Source organism: Calidris pugnax, unplaced genomic scaffold (assembly GCF_001431845.1).
Source record: "Calidris pugnax isolate Ruff unplaced genomic scaffold, ASM143184v1 scaffold152, whole genome shotgun sequence".
NCBI lineage: Eukaryota > Metazoa > Chordata > Aves > Charadriiformes > Scolopacidae > Calidris > Calidris pugnax.
Window position 1 is genome coordinate 65,960 of NW_015090881.1, and position 9,889 is coordinate 75,848.

Below are 9,889 nucleotides of genomic sequence, written 5' to 3' on the forward strand. Positions count from 1 at the left end.
GGGGCTGGCTTTTGGGATTGCAGGGGAACTGCATGGGATTGCATGGGATTGTATGGGAACTGCATGGGATTGCATGGGACGATGGCCTGGCATTGCACAGATTGCATGGGAATTGCATGGGATTCCATGGATGGCATGGGAATTGCATGGGGTGACTGCCTGGCATTTCATGGGATTGCCTGGGTTTCCATGGGATTCCGTGGGATTGCGTGTGACGATTGCGTGGGATTGCATTAGAGTGTGTTGGGATTGCATGGGAGAATTGCATGGGAATGGTATGGGATGATTGCATGGGACTGCATGGATGGCATGGGAATTGCATGGGATGATGGCCTGGTATTGCAGATTGCATGGGAATTGCATGGGATTCCACAGATTGCATGGGAATTGCATGGGGTGACTGCCTGGCATTTCATGGGATTGCCTGGGCTTCCATGGGATTCCGTGGGATTGCGTGTGACGATTGCGTGGGATTGCATTAGAGTGTGTTGGGATTACAAAGGAAAATTGCATGGGAATGGCATGGGATGATTGCATGGGACTGCATGGATGGCATGGGAATTGCGTATTTTTGGACACCCGGCTTTTTTGGGATGCCCGGAGCATCCCCCCAGCCCCCCCGGAGGGATTGCAGCCGGGCCGGTTCTCCGGCATGCCGGGACGTGCCGGGCACCACTTGCTTTTCCAGCATTTTCCTATCGCTCCCTGCTCCCATGGATGGCATGGGAATTGCATGGGGTGACTGCCTGGCATTTCATGGGATTGCCTGGGTTTCCATGGGATTCCGTGGGATTGCGTGTGACGATTGCGTGGGATTGCATTAGAGTGTGTTGGGATTACAAAGGAAAATTGCATGGGAATGGCATGGGATGATTGCATGGGACTGCATGGATGGCATGGGAATTGCATGGGATGATGGCCTGGTATTGCAGATTGCATGGGAATTGCATGGGATGATGGCCTGGTATTGCAGATTGCATGGGAATTGCATGGGATGATGGCCTGGTATTTCATGGGATTGCCTGGGCTTCCATGGGATTCCGTGGGATTGCGTGTGACGATTGCGTGGGATTGCATTAGAGTGTGTTGGGATTACAAAGGAAAATTGCATGGGAATGGCATGGGATGATTGCATGGGACTGCATGGATGGCATGGGAATTGCATGGGATGATGGCCTGGTATTTCATGGGATTGCCTGGGATTGCATGGGACAATTGCATGGGATAATTGCATGGGAATGGTATGGGATTGCATGGGATGGCATTGGATGATTGACAAAGGAAAATTGCATGGGAATGGCATGGGATGATTGCATGGGACTGCATGGATGGCATGGGAATTGCATGGGATGATGGCCTGGTATTTCATGGGATTGCCTGGGATTGCATGGGACAATTGCATGGGATAATTGCATGGGAATGGTATGGGATTGCATGGGATGGCATTGGATGATTGTGTGGGATTGCATGGGTATTGCATTGGAATTACATGGGATGATTGCATGGGATGATTGCATGGGATAATTGCATGGGATTGCAAGGGGAATAATTGCATGGGATTGCATGGGGTGATTGCATGGGATTGTAGAGGTTGCATGGGAATTGCATGGGATTGTGTGGGATGATGGAGTGGTGTTCCATGGGATTGCGTTGGATGATTGCATGGGATTGTATGGGATTGCATGGGATAATTGTATGGGATTGCATGGGATGAATATGTGGGGTTGCATGGGATGGCACGGGATGGCAGCACGGGATGATTCCATGGGATTTCATGGGATTCCATGGGGTTCTGGGGGACTGCATGGGAAGCAAAGCCTGAAAACCGGGAAAGAGCCGCTTCTGCAGGTGCCTGAAGGATTTGGGGGATTGGGGGCTGGAGCCACAGGGGGATATTTTGCAGCCGTGGCTTCAGGAGGGAGTTGTTACCCTTTGCAGCCCTCGGGCAAACATTCGGGGCTTTGAACTGGTCCCATGGCATTTACAGCCCCCCCCTGCACCCCCCCCGGGAATGGGGAAGGAAAATCCAAGCTGGAAGCCAGAGGAGCTGGTTTGGCCGACGGGGACCTTCAGGCTCCATCGCAGCCTTGAAACTGGATTGAAAAGCCTGAAACTTTGCAAACTGCCCAGATAAGGTGCAAAAAGCCTCTTGGCCTCCCCTCCAGCCAAATCCAGCTGGAAAAAACCAAACCAAACCCACCCCAAATTCCAGGATTTAATGGCAAATGGCCTCCATGCCCCTTCCCCGCGGCCGCAGCAAGACCCTCTCTGTCACCCCACATTTTTGGGGGGTCCGAGCCCCCCGCGCCGCCGCCTTCGCTTTCTTCTAATGAGCAGAGAATTTCCCTTTCCTTCTGCTTTTGTATTTAATCAGCCGCTCATTAAAACCTTGGGCATTAATTACTCCAGACGAGGTGCAGCGGGGGCCGCATTTCCAATTTCCTTTCTTTAATTCTTTTAATTGGGAGAAGCGAGGGGCCGGTGACCCAGCACTGCAAGAAAATCAACCGGGGTTCTTTTTTTGGGGCTATTTTCCGTCGATTTTATCCAATGGCTTTGCATCACCCCCCAAAATGGGGAGAATATCCCCAAATCCATGAGCAAAGGGGTTGCAAACTCTGCTTTATCTCGCCCATCGAGGCTCAGGGCGTGCGTTTGCTGACTCTTCACCTCTCCCAACCTGACGCAGCTAATAATAATACAGATAATTTCTATCCAGCTTTGTTTTATTCTTCATTATTTATGAAGCCTAAATAAAAATTTGAATTCATCCCAAAGCTGAGGGAGGCAGGTTTGGGGATGGTTGTTTTTGGAGGCGAGCCGGCGGCGTGGCTTTTCTTCTTCTCCCACTTGGAAAGGAACGGGTCAAGTAATGAGTTTTGCAACCCGTCTCCTGGATTTTCAGGAGATGCTGAGTCATGAGTTTGGGGAACGGGGTTATCGAGAGGGCACGTGAGTCTTTGTCAGGTGGAGGGGTGCTGGGAGCACCCCCCAAAAAATCAAATTGCATCATCCTGGGAGGGTGATGGTCTCCCCAGAATCAAATTGCACTGTCCTGGGAGGGTGATTCCCCCTAAGAAATCAAATTGCATCATCCTGGGAGGGTGGTGGTCTCACCAAAATCAAACTGCATCGTCCTGAGAGGGTGATGGTCCCCCCAAAATCAAATCGCACCATCCTGGGAGGACGATGGTCTCCCCAAAATTAACTTGTATCATCCTGGGAGGGTGATGGTCCCCCTAAAATCAAATTGCATCATCCTGGAAGGGTGAGGGCCCCCCAAAAAATCAAATTGCATCATCCTGGGAGAGTGATGGTCTCCCCAAAATCAAATTGCATCGTCCTGGGAGGGTGATGGTCCCCCCAGAATCTCCCCAGAATCAAATTGCACTGTCCTGGGAGGGTGATTCCCCCTAAGAAATCAAATTGCATCATCCTGGGAGGGTGGTGGTCTCACCAAAATCAAACTGCATCGTCCTGAGAGGGTGATGGTCCCCCCAAAATCAAATCGCACCATCCTGGGAGGACGATGGTCTCCCCAAAATTAACTTGTATCATCCTGGGAGGGTGATGCTCCCCCCAAGCTCCCAAAGCCGGCGCTGCTGGAGCGGGAGGGCTCGGGGCTGCAGGGTGATGCTCACTGCCCCAGTGATGGTCTCCCCAAAATCAAATTGCATCGTCCTGGGAGGGTGATGGTCCCCCCAGAATCAAATTGCATCATTCTAGGAGGGTGATGGTCCCCCCAAAATCAAATCGCACCATCCTGGGAGGACGATGGTCTCCCCAGAATCAACTTGTATCATCCTGGGAGGGTGATGCTCCCCCCAAGCTCCCAAACCCGGCGCTGCTGGAGCGGGAGGGCTCGGGGCTGCAGGGTGATGCTCACTGCCCCGGGGGGAGGGTGATGATATTTTTTTGTTTCTGAGTTAGCAGAAACGTGTTTGATGTATGGGACCAGCTTTAAAACATGCCCCTGCAAAAGAGTTTTTATGACTGAAGAGCGAAAAAATACCTGACTAATTATTATTCAGCAAGTTAATTAGGTAATGGGGATTAATCCGTCTTCCTGCGGGGCGGTAATTGCTGATGTGAGCTTGCTCCAGCATATTCCCAGTCCAGAAACTGGGCACTTCCCAGTCCAGGAAGGGGATGGGGAGGGAAAAGCCCATCTTGCCTGGAACTGCAAGAAGTTTTAATGCAAGGAAGGAGTATTTTTGATCTTTTTTTTTTTTTTTCCCCTTTCTGGTGTTTCACAGCATCCCATGGGCTCCCTAGGGTTGAGGGGGGAAAACCCCACCCTGCTCCAGCCTTGTGTGGAGGGGGGAAAATTATTAATTTAATTAATTCATTAAATATGGAATGGCATCCCATGGAGCATCCTTAAAGTTTTCTAGCTATTCCTTTTCCATCCGAAGCGGGACGCGTGGAGCATCTCGCCCTGCATCCCCCCAGGAGATGCTCAGCAGCACCCAGCCCACCCTCCTGCTTAATATTGCCACGGTGACGAGGCTCCTGGCCTCTAAAATCACATTTATACAACTCCCTGTTCCCCAAAACCCTGAAAATCCCCCCCCAAATCCTTCTCCAGCCCCTTTCCAGGCTCCCCACGAGTGACTGGCTGCAGAAAGCCCATTTTTGGGATGTTGAAGGGGACGCTCCCTCCCCACCATGCAGCCCCACCTCGCCCAGCTTTCAGGCTTTCAGATTACCCCAAATTAGCAAAATTGGGCTATTTTGGGTGAAAAAATCAGCTTTTTTGGCTTTGCCAAGCCCGGCAGGGAAGATGGGACAGGCAGACCAGAATCTGCCTGCAATGAAAGCCATCGCTTCAGGCTTTCCCTTGCATTTAATATCGCAACAGCAACGACACTCCCAGCCTCTAAAAAACCACATTTATGCAAATCCCTGTCCTCAAAACCCTGAAAATCACCCCCAAAATCCTTCTCCAGCCCCTTTCCGGGTTCTCTATGAGTGACCAGCTGCAGAAAGCTCATTTTGGGGATGCTGATGGGTGGTGGGATGCTCCCTCTGCACACCTCCAGCCTGCAGACTCCCAGCACACCTAAAATTAGCAAAATGAGGCTATTTTGGGTGGAAAAATCAGCTTTTTTGGCTTTGCCAAGCCTGGCAGGGAAGATGGGATGGGCAGACCAAAATCTGCCTGCAACACAAGCCATCGCTCCGGGACCAAACCCACAGTTTCTCCAGGTGCCGTGGGATGCTCGGCGCCAGGCGGGATCCGGCCGCTGTAAAATATCCCCAAAAATCTGGAAAATTCCTAAATCTGGAGCAATTTTGGGTGGATTCCCTCTGGGATGGTGATGCCAGGGAGGATCCTCATTGTGGAATAATGGGGGGCTTTGGTGGTGGTGGTTTGGGGGGTTTTCTCCCTTCCCCCCCCCCCCCCCCCCCCCGCCGCTGTGACTCTTGCTCACACATCCCTTATCGCAGCGACCTTGGGCCAAGGTCGGTGGCCTTGGGGACGCGCCGGTGCCCGGCCTCGGGGCAGCCAATGGGCAAAAAAAGTCTTTATTCCACCCTTTTTCTCCCCAAGCAGAGAAAATCCCGGTGGCTAAACCCCCCGAACCCTCCAAACCCTGCAAATTCCCCCTTAGCATTGTCCAGGCCATGGGAATGGGACGAAAAAAAAACAACTCACTTAATCAAAAATTAAACAAAATGGAGCATCCCTGCAAATTAAGACACGGGAGGGGCCGTTATCTGCTTATTATCATGAATGATTAATTGTTATCATTAACAGCCACTCTCCTTTTGCTCCAGAAATAGCTCCCGCAGAAGGAAACTCTGGCAAAATGGGAATTATGTCATGGCGGCCGTCGGGGAAAGGGGGGGGGGGAAAAATCCCCTTTTTCTGCAATTTTGAAAGTCTGAGGGGTTTTTATGAGCATGGATGAGCAGGATTAAATACATATATATGTATGTATCTCTCTCTCTCTCTGTGTCTCTATATACCCCTACATATACCTATATATCCCTATACCCGTATATATCCCTATATATCCTTATATATCTCTATATATCCCTATATATCTCTATATGCCCCTATATACCCCTATATATCCCTATATGTCTCTCTATATCCCTATATATCCCTACATACCTCTATATATCCCTATATATCTCTATATCCCCCATTTTCTTTCTCCTTGGAGGAGGAAGAGGAATCCTCTCACACGACCGTGCGAAGCCAAAGGGAAAATGGGTTTTCTCCCCCTCCCCTTCCCCTGGTTTTCGGCTCCGCCGCCGCGACACCGCGCGTGACTCACCCGGTTATTTTTAGCCCCGGCCTCTTTTCTCCCCATGGTCGCCATCCAACCTAAAAATGCCCTAAAAATGCCAAAATAAGGGCCGAAATGCAAAATCAACCTTTGCAGGAGCCGGGACGTGGGGGTGATTTCCCCCCTTTAAGGAATAAGTGAGACATTGCCTTTCTTTTCCAACCTTTTCCGTCTTGAAAGGGTGAAAAGGCACCAAACCTGGAGAGGTTTAGGAGCAGAAAGTCCCCGCTTTGCCTGGAGAACTTTAAAGGAGGGTTTGACGCTTATGAATTGGGATAAATTAAATGACAAGAATTGCTTTTATTGGGTTCTGCATTATTGCTCGCTCGGGCGCGGAGGCTGCCCAAGGGCTGGAGGGGTTGATGCACTTTAAGCCCAGCCCGGCGAGGAGAGGGGTTTAACTCCAGAAAAAGCCAAATCCAAGAGGATCCAGGGGTTAAATCCCGGTGTCAACGGGGATGGGGGCCATAGGGATGATGCTCCCCGTGATCCGCACCGAGGGGTGCCGGGATGCAGCCGGAGCAGCCCCCGCATAAGGATGGAGCCGAACCCCCCCCTCCAGGTGCAAATCCCCCCGGAGAAGCCACCCCATGAGATCCCAGAGCTGAAATCCCCGGGGAAGGTGGTGCTGGCATCATCCAACCCAACCTCATTCCCAAGCCCCATTTCCGCCCGGACTTCGCCCCGGATTTCATCACCAGGAGGATGTTTCCCAGTTTCCCCGCCTGACCCCAGCTCAACCCGCACCTTCCAACAGCCTCACGGGGACAAAACTGCTGGGGTTTGACCCAATTTGCCGGGCGCCGGGACGGCAACGGGGTCACCGGGCTGCGGCGCCCGCCAGATGTTGCCAGCTGCTGCCAGCTGTTGGGGGCTGGGGCCATTGTACAAACAGCAAGAGGAATTTCCAGCTCCAGTGGGTTTTTTTGGTTTTTGGGGGTTCTTTTTCCATGATTTTTTGTGGATGGGGAGAAACTGGGGCGGTGCGTCTGCAGAAATCCCATTTTGGGGGGATTTTTTCGCCTGGATTTTAAAAAGGAAATAAAAAAAACCAACCCTCTTTTGTCTCAGGGACTTATTTTAACGTTCCTCGAGGCTGGAAATATTGAAATAAATCCCCCCCTGCAGTGGATTAACCCCACCCGAAGGATGCCCGACCTCGGGGGTCGAGAGTGAAGATGTTCTCTGAATTTTTGAGGGATAATCCGTGATTCCGGGCGGTGGAGGCGGCAACGGCATCGGGACCCGGCGAAGCCAAATTCCCTCCTTTGTGCCGTCCCATGTTACTGCCTGAAAATCATCCCCGGATGGGCTGTCCTGGCCCAGACTTTGCCCGAAAAAATAGGAGTCTCTGCCCCAGTCACCCCTCCCTCGGTGACACCGGGGACACGGGCAGGGATGGGAGAGGCCGCGAGATAACGACCTCGTTAGCCGATCCGTGATGCCACACGGGGCAGGGACGCTGAGGAGACAGGATTTCCTCGTCTGCCGGAATTACTTTTTTCGGTAGAAATCTGGCCGGCCACGTGGCCGGGGGTGTGGGGGTGTGTGTGAGTGTGAGTGTGTGTGCACACACACCACGCGGGTGAGTCAGAGACGGAATCCGTGGTGAGGAAGAGGGTGAGGATGGAGGGGCTGAGCCCATCCCCGCGGCTTCTGTCCTCAAAACAACTCAAACCCCTTGGAGGGGCTGAGCCCATCCCCGTGGCCTCTGTTCTTCACCATCACTTGACTCCCTGAGCCCATCGCCGTGGCCTCTGGCCTTGACACAATTCAAACCCCTGAGCCCGTCCCCGTGGCCTTTTCACTCCCCCACCACTTCACCCCCCGAGCCCACCCCCGTGGTCTCTTGGCTTCCACCACAACCTTCAGCCCATCACCGTGGGCTTGGTCTTCCCCATAACTGGAACCCCTTGGAGATGCTGAGCCCATCCCCATGGCCTCTGTTCTCCACCACCACTTGACTCCTTGAGCCCATCACTGTGGCCTCTGGCCTCACTATGAAACCCCTTGGAGGGGCTGAGCCCAACACCGTGGCCTCTGGCCTCCACCCTCACTTGAGTCCTTGAGCCCATCACCTTGGTCTTGGTCTTCCCCATAACTGGAGCTCCTTGGAGACACTGAGCCCATCCCTGTGTCTTCTGGCCTCCACCTCCCCCCGTGGCCTCTGTTCTCCACCGTCACTTGACTCCCTGAGCCCATCCCCGTGGCCTCTGGCCTTGACACAACTCAAGTCCCTGAGCCCATCCCCGTGGCCTTTTCACTCCCCCACCGCTTCACCCCCCGAGCCCACCCCCGTGGTCTCTTGGCTTCCACCACAACCTTCAGCCCATCACCGTGGGCTTGGTCTTCCCCATAACTGGAACCCCTTGGAGACGCTGAGCCCATCCCCGTGGCCTCTGTTCTCCACCACCACTTGACTCCTTGAGCCCATCACTGTGGCCTCTGGCCTCACTATGAAACCCCTTGGAGGGGCTGAGCCCAACACCGTGGCCTCTGGCCTCCACCCTCACTTGAGTCCTTGAGCCCATCACCTTGGTCTTGGTCTTCCCCATAACTGGAGCTCCTTGGAGACACTGAGCCCATCCCTGTGTCTTCTGGCCTCCACCTCAACTTCACTCCTGGAGCCCGTCCCTGTGGCCTCTGGCCTCGCCATGAAACCCCTTGGAGGGGCTGAGCCCATCCTCGTGGCCTCTGGCCTCCATTGTCACTTGAGTCCTGGGCCCATCACCATGGTCTCAGTCTTCTTCATAACTCTAATCCCTTGGAGGGGCTGAGCCCATCCCCGTGGCCTCTGTTCTCCACCATCATTTGAGTCCCTGAGCCCATCACCGTGGCCTCTGTCCTTGACACAACTCAAATCCCTGAGCCCATCCCTGTGGCCTCTGGCCTCACCATGAAACCCCTTGGAGGGGCTGAGCCCATCCCCGTGGCCTCTGGCCTCCACCCTCACTTGAGTCCTTGAGCCCATCACCTTGGTCTTGGTCTTCCCCATAACTGGAACCCCTTGGAGACGCTGAGCCCATCCCCGTGGCCTTGACACAAAACTCCCCCTTGACCCTTTAAAAAAAAACCAAACCCACCCAATTTCCCCTTTTCTTCCCCCATTCCCTCCCTCCCCCTTCCCCCGCAGTTCCCCCCGGGGATGTTATTTTAACCCTTTTTCCCCCCATTCAAAGGGACGGGACCGAGAAAATCTCCCCTAAATCCCGGGATTATCCCTCCTCCGGCCCTTTTCCCTCCGTCAGCATTCCCGCCCGACGCCCTTTTTTTTTTAGTCTATTTTTTTTATCCCCATCACACAAATGCCGAATCAGCAAAAAAAAAAAAAAAGTCTCGGTTCCCACTTTTTGGAACCAGAAAAAAAAAAAAAAAAAAAAAAAGAGAGAGGGAAAATATAAAATGGGGTTGGAAATGTGAAAATGGAGATTTATTGGAATTTAGAGGATTCGCTGGAAATGACTAAATTTGAGGCAAAATGTTGCAGCGCCAGGAAAATAAAATTAATTGTTGATTTGGGGGAATTTTTGGGATTTGGGGGAATTTTGGGCCAATTTCTGCTTTGGAAAATTTTTTATTTTGCATTTTTT